Genomic DNA, 10985 nt, shown 5'->3' on the forward strand with positions numbered 1-10985 from the left:
TATTCATATGGATGGAGGTATTGTAGAAACATGATTAGATCATTATCATGATGATATGTTACATTCATGACTATGTTTGTCATTGATGTTAACATAGTAGTTTTCTATGGTATCTGACATAAGAAAAAAAAAGATCAAGTTGGTATAGATAGATAGTTGAGTATTTTCACTAAACAAGGTTAAAGGGAGATACTACTAAGTGTCTAGTATATGGAGCTAATCTCAAAAGCACAAGATTTTAAGTTTGGAAAAAGTTATGCAAGTTTTGGTGGAGACTATTCTGAGATAGAGTTTATAGAAGCATGTTATGGTAAACTTGTTATTCTATGAAACCAAAGTGAAATATGTGAAGAAGACATTCTAGAGATGATGTAGCTAAGCTTTCTCATCAAAATATTGCATGTATAGAAAGTTATTTAACTTACAAGGCAAAAGATTAAAGTTATCACTAAGTGTAATATGTTATTAATAAGGTCCTATAATAATTAATTGAGAAGGTGTAATAGCCAACTCAAGGAATTGTTGTATGGATTTAGTATAAAGGAAGGACAGTTTCCTTTATTGTGATATGAAGTGTATGGAAAAATGTGAATGATTATAATAAGCACAAAGAGCAGAATGTGAAGATAAGTAGAGCAGAGTGAATGTGAAGGGAACTTCATTGCCAAAGTTTTATTTTGTGATCCAAAGTTTGATACTTGGATCTGAGATTCATGAACTAGTCTACGAGGTCTGATAGTGATTGGTCTAGTTGAAAGGATAGGGGAAAGAATTTAAATTTTAGTCAATATAATTATTCTACAAGGGATAGTTGAGAGATTAGTTGGACAGTGAGTTCAGTGATCTTGCCCTAGAAGCTATTTGGACAGTGAGCCCTTCTGTCTTCTACAACTCCTAATAGGGTTGAAATTTTCTAACAAGGATTTAGAGTCTCCTAAAAGGGACTCATATGTAATAAATATTGTAATAGACTCCTAATAGGGTCCATCCTCTAACAAGGAATATTTATATTAGTACATATCTTGTGGGCATCATTCCCACTAGGGTTTTCTCTCTAATCAAGGGTTAACATATCTGGTGTAATTGTGTATGTGCATCTTTGTATGGTTGCTATTTATTTTGGTTGAATGGTAAAGATCATTTAAGGTGGATAAATGTTTTGATTATTGGATAAATGATTCACTCCCCTCTCTCAGTTATCTTGGTTGGCTATTATTTCTAACAATTGATATTAGAGCATTAGGTCCTTGAAGATAATTTTTAACAACTTTGTGAGATCCATGGTGAACATATTCAAAAAAGCTAGTTTGAAGTTCGATGAAACAAATTATGATAGTTGGAAGGAAAAGATGAAGAAACATTTACTATGTATGGGTCTAGGATATTGGATCTTGAAAAAATCAGAAAAGAAAATCATTGCTGAGAAAGATTTGGAAACTTGTACCAAGGAAGAAAGGGAACTTTTCATGTGCGACATGAGAGCTAGAGAAGCACTATTGTCTGCACTTCCTGAAATTGAGTACAACTAGGTAAAGTCACTTATTACTTCTCATATGACTTGGAAAGCTTTGGAAAATAGTTTTGAAGGAGATGAACATTCTAAGAAATTGAGGTTACAAAGTTGGATTTGTGCATTTCAAGATGCTAAGATGATGGAAGATGAATCTATAAGAACATTTGTAGGCAAAATATTAGAAATTAGTGTAGGTATTGTAGACACTTAAATCTGATTACATCACTAGGTAATCTTATTTAGCCATCTCCTAGGACATTATTGATTAAATATTTATTATTTAATTAATTAATCATCATCCCCTAGTTAATTAATTTATTTAATTAACTATAGTCCAATTGATAAAATCAAATGATAAACCAAAATCAATTTATCAATTAAATCCCTATTCCTCTATTAAATTAAATAAATCCCCAAATCTATTTAATTTAATCCCACATCCCTTATTTATTAAATAAATCATTTAATAAACCATCCAAACCCCTAAAAACATCCCTAAACCCAACCTTTACCCCTAATCCAACCCATTCACCCATACTAACCTCACTTAGCCACCTAACTAACCCATCCCATAAAAGCTAAGCCACTTACCCCCTAATCCCCTTTCTAAACTAAGTCTAATCCCCCTCCTAAACATATGCACAACTTTAAGAAAGGGTTAAGACTTGCTAATACAAGCCAAAGTCAAAAAGTATCCCTCATCCTCTTCCATCCCTATCCAAGAGCATTTATATCTCTTACATGCCATTAATACCTCTTACATGCCATTGAAAGCCTCTTACATCTCTCTTCCCCACTCTTCCTCCCTCATTATTCCCTTTGAACAACCATTATCCCATCCCCTCACATTCATCCTCCTTATGACAAGTGTCATTTACTGATTGGCTACAAACAAGCACAATCTATGTACTTCCCTTTCAAAGCATCCTAGCCCTCCCTCACTATTCTTCCATCCTTGCATCTTGACCCTCCATCTGTCTATCCCTTGGCCTATAAATAAAACCCTTCCCTCTCACAATCCATCATCAAATTTCATGAAAACTTATAATGCCCCATTGACCACTATAATAAAGCTATTTTTGCATCATTACCATGTTAAAATTCACCCTAACCTCCATTGTTGAAACTCTCACCCATTTTCATGCTTGATAAGACACACTATCTATTGGAAGCTTGAGCACATTGTGAGCATACATCCCTTATCTATCAGGGACATATCTAGGTCATCATAGGTTACACTTGTGGAGTTTACCATTCTTGGTTTGCCTTCTTTCTGGATGATAACCTTGGTCCTATCATAATTGTTAACTTATTTAGTTTTGTGAATGCTTTTATTAGTTAGTATTCATTTTGTTACACTAGTAAATTAGGTTATCCATTTTGGCATGCTTGATGAGACCTTGCATTCAAGTCACTATAATCTCACTTTTTCTTGTTAATGTTTGAACTAACCAAACTAACATTTTGTGTTTGTTTGTGTATGCAGGTGGTCTTCTAAATTTTTTTGCAGGTACCAAGGTCTCTTATTAGGAATCTCACTTCTAGCCATAAAATAAAATTCCAATTTAATCCACATTTTATTGGCCTTTGTTTGCGATCCTGCAACCATGAAATCGTGAACCCACAACCATAAGATCGTGATCTTAAAATACTAGGAATTTGAACCAGCTAGGGTGGGATCACTCTCCACCTCAAACCCCACCACCACATGTAATTATGTCAAAACACTTCCATTTTAGGGCTTAAAATAAATTCATCAAATCTTGAATGCTCTAATGTGAAAATGTTCTTATTCCCTTCTTTTCAAAGCTTTCACGTATGATTTACCTTTTGTTGAATCAATTTAGTTTTGTTGACCAAAAGTTGTAAATGAACAATTAAATGCTAAGGTCATGTGTGTCTTCAAAAACTAGTTTGTTAACATACACTAAAGCATCCAAATAGAAATTAATTAAGTGCCTTGCATGTTTTGAGATTGTGCCCTTTAGTACATCTTTGTCTTCTTTATTTTTTGCAACTTAAGATCTTAAAGTACATGATGCATGTATCGAAAGTTATTAGAAAGATCATTTGCAACAACCTAGGAGTGCTTCTAGTGAGTTCATCCACCTCTAGGAAGCATGTTCCCTTTGGTGAAAAGCTCAAACTAGTAAAAATATGGCTGGTATATAAATGAAGGGAAAGGAAAACTTTCTTACTCTATCACCCAAGTTTTGGCGGTGTGTTTCTGGGGGTAGCCTAAGGTGGGAAAAATTTCTCACAATTTTAGAATGTCTAGAATAGATCCTTAAGTGAATCACATATGTAACAACCATTTGGAAAGACTCCAAAAACCTATTTACAACCCTATTTTAGTCATCATGATTTTATCCATGGTATGTTAATCCACAGTGAAAGGGAAACAACATCCCCCAAGATTACTAACCATTATGCTCCCTTGGTAGAGGTATAAGGCTCCTTGGGTTTCATCTCCAAGGGTTGTCGTTCTCATAGAAGGGGAAATTCTTTTTGCCATGCCTTGAAGATTCTTTGATGTGTATAATTTTTTGATCGACTCTTGTATCGACTCACCTCTTCGATTAGAGGGACATATTGCAGTAGAATCAGGAGACATTAAGATGTGAGCCACTAAATAGCATATTGCAACCAAAATTTGAACTTAGGGATAGAAAGTGTGTTTGAATTGTCTTATTTGTGCAAAAGACCCATGAAAAAATATTTTTAAAAACTTACATGGTTTCTATGGTTACTATCGAATCCTTTTGCTAAAGAGATCATTTGTTTATGTTTCTCAAAGTTGCTTTGTCCTTTTAGAAATTGTTTGCTCATAATCTATTGTGTTAGAAAAGTCCTACCCTTTTTATCTCAAAAATAATTTTTAGCAAGTCCATTCGCAACAAATTTAGTTAAACTTTTCCTTTTAAAAAACTATCCTTATTATCTGAAAAATAGTCATTAACAAAGTCCAGTTGCCAACAAAACTTCTTTCTCCTTGGTCCAAAGTTATCTTTTTCAAAATACTTTTTTTTTCCATCTTACTTGACCCAAAACTATCTATGTAAAACAAAACATTCATTTTCAAAGCATGTCATCCTTATCTTTGTTCAAAAGGATTATTAAAAAGTTTATTCGTAACAATCCTAAACCTAGTTTGCCCCACTTTACTACTTTACCATTTCTAGAAACTTATCTATTTCCCAACTGGTTTATGATCCCAACCTAAGGTTAAAATGTATATTTAGTGTAGTCATTGCCTATGAAATCCCACAGTTGTGAGCAAATCTCCTAAATTTATCTCTTGTCAGACCAAACCAAGACCAAGTTTAAAAAGGCTAAACTTCCACAAATAACAATTTACAAGGAAATAGAAGTAGAATAAAAGAACTACACCCCTAGCCCAAGGATCACTAAACTAGACCATGTTGAAATAGATGGTGTGAATGTTACACTACAAATTGAGTGGGACTACAAAATTCAAAAGCTAACTCTCCAGTGAGGTGTCAACCATAGCCTTATCAATAACTCTAGTGTTACTTACTTTGATTAGGTCCTTCTTTTTCCACACACACTTATGCATCTATCTCCTCATAGGCTTAGTCTTTCATATAGTTACATCATCCCACTTAAGCATTTAATAAAATCAGCATCTCCCCTTTTGTCATCAAACTTAGGTTTTTAGGAATCCTCCAAATTAGGTGTTAGTATCCTCCATTAGTTCAATCCATACTTAGAAACATTTAGCATCACCTCATTGAGCTTTGTTTCCCTAAAGAATCTCCACCCATCTCACCAACATAGTTGTCTCTAAAATAAGCATTGTTTAGGATAAACTATCACTTGTGTCCCACATCACCTTAAGAAAAAGGTTGGGGTACACACTTGATCCCCATTTGTCTTCCCAAAAGGTCACATGGTTACCTTAGGGTTTGATATCACCACCACATTCTCAAGCTCACACTTAAGGGAACCACAATATCCTTCACTTAGTACCATATCATTTAGGATTCCTAGATATCACTAAAAAAAAACCATTTTCACACATTCTCCTTTACACATTAGGCAATTCCTCCACTTTATTCACACCTAGATGAAACATCTTTTCATGTGCACTTATCATCATCATTTTTTAATTCCATCCTTAGGAAAGTTAGAATTTCATGCCACCTACCACACATTTTTGTAATAACAAATGAAATGAGAAGGATATGGATCCTAATCCTAGTAATAGCATAGCTCAGACTTAGCCATACTGCATAGTTTCCATGACACCACTAGATCCACCACCACAAACCCCAAAGAAACATGCTCTTCCATAGATATTGATGCTTTCATGAACCAACTTGGACACACAACTATTATTAATGCTATCATAGATAGAAATAGGGAGACCATCATGGAAAGCTTCTTAAGAGACAATTTTGGTGCCTTTGATTTTGGATGACCACTGCCTCCCAACATTAAAAATCTTGTGCATCCTCTATTTGGATGGAAACCGCCATCTGTAGGGTCATGTATGCCTCATGATCCTTTCTTTTCACCAAAAAATAAGTACCAAGCAATACAAGTAGAACCAACAAACCCAAATATCCCCTTGACATAGGTCATTGCTTCGATTCCACAAAATACTCAACCCATCCTCACTCAACCCCTAGTTCATACCACATCCCAACTAACCACAAGTGTATCATCTACATATGATTCCACCACCCATATCCCTACCTCATAATATACTCCTTTTCTAACTAGTAACACTGCATTTTCCCTTCCATCTCAAAACACATCCAATCCATTTACTAGTACCATAAAAATACAACCTACATCCCAATACACTACAAGAATACCTCATTTAGGGTTGAATACTTTATCTTCCACCCCCCCAACATCATTTTCAATCCATTTGTCACTAGCCAAATTACTTTTGCCTCATTTCCTTTAGGACCTTGGAGTTTTAGTACGATATAAGGGCCTACCACTAGCATCCCCTTCAATATTGCCGCCATGTCCATATATCAACCACATTCATCCCTTACTCCCCAAGTCTATTGATTACCACCCATTACTAATTATTTTTCTATGCCACCCTTAGGCAATAGCCAAATCACCACTCCTTTGTAAAACCTAGTTATGAACACTCTTCCTCACATCAATTACCTGACACCTATTCATACTCAGTTGTTTTCTCAAGTAGGTGCACAACCAACATACATTGGGAAAGGTATACACTCCCAAAGTATGGCCCAGGTATTACCTACACTACCATATTTTTAGCCACAATCATCACACCATCAATATGCCCAAGCATCCCTATAAAGTTATCTCATAAGGAAATAAATTCATACCTCTACTCCCCAAACTACTCAGTAGATACAATAGTATGCTTGCACTACATTCCAACAACCCATAACATCCATCCCAACCATAGTGCAACCTATTTTTCAGCCACCACCATATGGCAGTCATCATTTCCCATATCAACCTTGAACATTTTCTATGTATCCCACACCGGGGACACCTAGACTAGGGGCACTCATTACCCCTCCTATCAACTCTAAATGGGAAGAGATGAAGAATGCTCTCAAAGCCCTCAAGGATAGGACAGACTCAAAAACTTTCAAATTTGAAAATGATTATCCATATTTTTTTGACAAAAGCATCATGATGATACCTTTTCCTAAACACTTTGAGATCCCCAAGTTTGATAAGTTTAGATGGAAAAGTGACCTAGTTACACATGTTAAAGAATTCTATATGAACTACTAAGAAGTGGCCTATAATGATGTGTTCCTCATGCAATTTTTTTCAAAAAGATTAGGGGGCCCTGCCCTTAAATGACTCTATTGTATACCCTAGGGTACCATTAAGACATTTGCTAATCTTTCTAAAGCCTTTGTGGCTCAATATGCTCATCTAGTCAAGACCAAGTTATCTATAGTGGACCCAGTCCATACCAAGAAAAAGGGAGGAGAAGCCTTACAAAATACTTACAACGTTGGCAAACCCTCACAACTAGGATCTCATGCACCATCCCCAAATGTCACCTTGTCAAAATGTTCACTAACAATGCACATCCTAGTCTTTCCCATCACATGGTTATGAACTATTTACAAACATATAAAGACATTAAGGGAAAAGGGATGGGACTCAAAAAAGGGCTCATTAAGGATGGTGTCATCAAAATTTACAAGGAAAACACCCAAAACCGAGGTCCAAGTAATGATGAACCACAATATTGGAATAAAAATAAGAACATAGTTACTGATGGCATCACCGATATTTGACATATTCATGTTGTCATAGTAGAAGCTAACATTCCCACCATGTTTTGTCAACAATAACCTTACTAGCAACAAGCACCAATCTATCAGTAGCCACCTATGCAGAAAAATCAATATAATGCCCAAATACCTAGCCATCAATATTAGAAAAATGCCATGACACTTTCAGCTAGACCTAAACCACGTGTTCAAAGAAAACCTCATGTATAGACCCCATTGGGGGATCCCCTTGATGCAATCTTTGAAAAACTAGTGAAGGATAATATTATTCAACATCTACAAACACAACCCTTGGAACCAAATCAGTCTAGGACATCTTGGTATAAGGATAATGAGTTTTGCAAGTTCCATCATGTCAAAGGACACGCCACCCTCAAATTTATGCAACTCAAGGACTATGTATAGACCTTATTGATAAGAAAGAGATCATAGTAGTGGCACTAGCCTCACCAAATGTAGAATTATTGATATACCAAAATGCTTTTTCTCTCCATAATACAAGTATCGGTAAGGCACCTATAAACACTCATGTCAACGGACCCAACAATGCTCAAAACAAACAAGGAGATAATTGACATAATTCTCAAAACTACACCTTAGCATACTTAGACTATGGAAACCTTATTAGATGCATATCACAAGTTGAGCCTTCTATAAATGTTATAAACACCAAAGGCCCAAACACCCAATGTGCGGTTACTACTCGATGAGCTCAACTCAATATAGTTGGCCCATCTATATCTATACCATCAAGACCACATCCATTGAGACCACTTTCATTAGGATCACCCACATTCAGACCATAGTATAATATCTTGGGAACAACTTGGAAATATGCTAGCCCAAATTTCCATTTTAGATCTCTTACAAACAAGTCCACTTTATCAAGAAATCCTTGACAATACTCTCCATGAGTCACACATCTCCACTAACATAAATGCCACTGAGTTCTGTAACTTAGTCATCCATCTATCTAAATCATGTGCTCTATCCTTCAAAGCCTCTGACATCCAAGTAGTTGAACCTTATCATATACTTCCACTTCACATTGTTGTGATGGTTTTTGACTTTGTGGTCAAATGAGTCATGATAGATAATGGATTGGCTCTAAATCTATGCACTTTAAAGTTCATCAAACAAGAAAGATACACTAAGGTAGATATCCTTAATGAGATCATTATCGTCAAAGCATATGATAGCTTGGAGTACACTACAAAAGGAATGATCTTGCTACCTCTCAGAGTTGACCCAGCCACTCTAGAAACAATTTTTCATGTAGGTTATCTTAACCTTTCATACACCATCCTTCTTGGCCAACCATGCATTCACACCATGAAATTCATTCTATCCACATATCATTAGTGCATCAAGTTTTTGAATAATGGCACTAAGATAACCATCCATGTAGATCTTGAACCCTTTTCTTATTGTAATGTGGTCAAATCTTCATACACCAACCATTGTCCTAGGATAAAAATTGACCACACCATGGCTAGTTCATCTGGCACCTACCATGATCTCAATACGATTTTAGCTTACACCTTTTCCATAGTTAAGATCAACTACCAAGGTTGTGGAGAGTATAGTCTCACAGATGCTTTTGCTATCAGTGCTTTGCCACTTGATCCATATACTCAAGGGCACTTGACACATTAGGGACCAAGAGGCCAAATACAACCCCTCAACTTAGACAACTGGGACCTACCATATTTATTTCCAAAAGTATCCTCTATGGAGAGGAAACTTTTCTAGACATTAGTGCATGGCTATACAAAGAGCCAACTCCAAAAAGTGAAGAACTTCTCAATCACCTCAAACAAAAATACCCATGGAAACAACACCTCACTACTGAACAATGAGATTATCAAGGAGGTGGTCTAGGAAATCTAGAGTTAGGCATTAAGAATCCTATAGAAGCATACAAGAAAAAGAAAGGATTAGGCTATGGACTCCCTATAACTAGGGGCACCATGAATGAAGGCAATGCCTTCACAACCATCCAAAATAGTCCTGTTGAGGTCAAAGACATTCTTGATGAAGTAGAAAAGAAAGCCTACAATTATATCTTCCTTGATGAAATTATCCTTGGAGCTTTTGTGCTCTGCCAATTTTCCCTAAATCTCATAGACCTAGCACTCACTCACCCTGAACTCATTGATTAGGACCAACAAAGTGTTGTTCATGTTGACAAATTCTCTATAGAGCACAGACTCCTTTGATTCACGGGGGAAAAAACACCACATAAATAGTCACCACTACCATCAACATGTATCTACAAATTGGATCCACTAGATTACTTTAGGGAGGAGGAACTCTCCAATCACAAATTTGAACTAAAAAATGAAACAGAAAAGCAAAGAAAATCCATCTTCTAGTGAAAACTCTCTTGGAGCACCATTAGATGACCCAAAAAATGAAAACAAAATAAAGGACACATCCGTTAGTGAAAACATCTTAGAGGCACTCAAGGATGGAGATTTGATCCTTCCCTCATAGGATCACAGACCTACAATATCATCCGTCTTGATAGAGGAAACTAGACCGATCAATATTAATATGACCGAAGTATCAAAGATCACATACATTGCAGCATCTCTACCACTTGAACAGGTAGAATTTCTCATCAATGTCCTACATAAAAATGTTTTGTCACTTTGCATGGTCCTATCAAGACATGCCTGGGTTGCACCCCAAGCTAGTAGTACACCATTTATCTATTGATCCAAAGGCTAAACTTGTCAAGAAAAAGCTCACCCCAAAGTTGCTTCACTGGTTAAAGTAGAGTTAGAAAAATTGCTATAAGCAAATATAATTTACTTGATTGATTATTTAGAATGGATCTCCAACATAGTACTTGTCATAAAGCCTTTTGGTGACATTAGGATTTGCACAGACTTCAAGGATCTCAACAAGGCTTGCCTGAAGGATGATTTCCCATTAGCAAACATAGACATGATTATTGATCTCACCGCAGGTCATGAACTCTTATCACTCATGGATGGGTTCTTTGGATACAATCAGATCTAGATAGCAGAGGCAGACAAGCATAAAACAACATTTACCACCCCTTGGGGGATATTTTATTATAACATGATACCATTTTGGTTAAAGAATGTCAGGACAACATATTAGTGCGCTATGATAGTCATCTTCCATGACCTAATCCATAAAAATCTTGAGGATTATGTGGATGATAT

This window comes from Cupressus sempervirens, chromosome 8 (assembly GCF_028749045.1).
Source record: "Cupressus sempervirens isolate cs-2001-9-10 chromosome 8, ASM2874904v1, whole genome shotgun sequence".
NCBI classification, from domain to species: domain Eukaryota; kingdom Viridiplantae; phylum Streptophyta; class Pinopsida; order Cupressales; family Cupressaceae; genus Cupressus; species Cupressus sempervirens.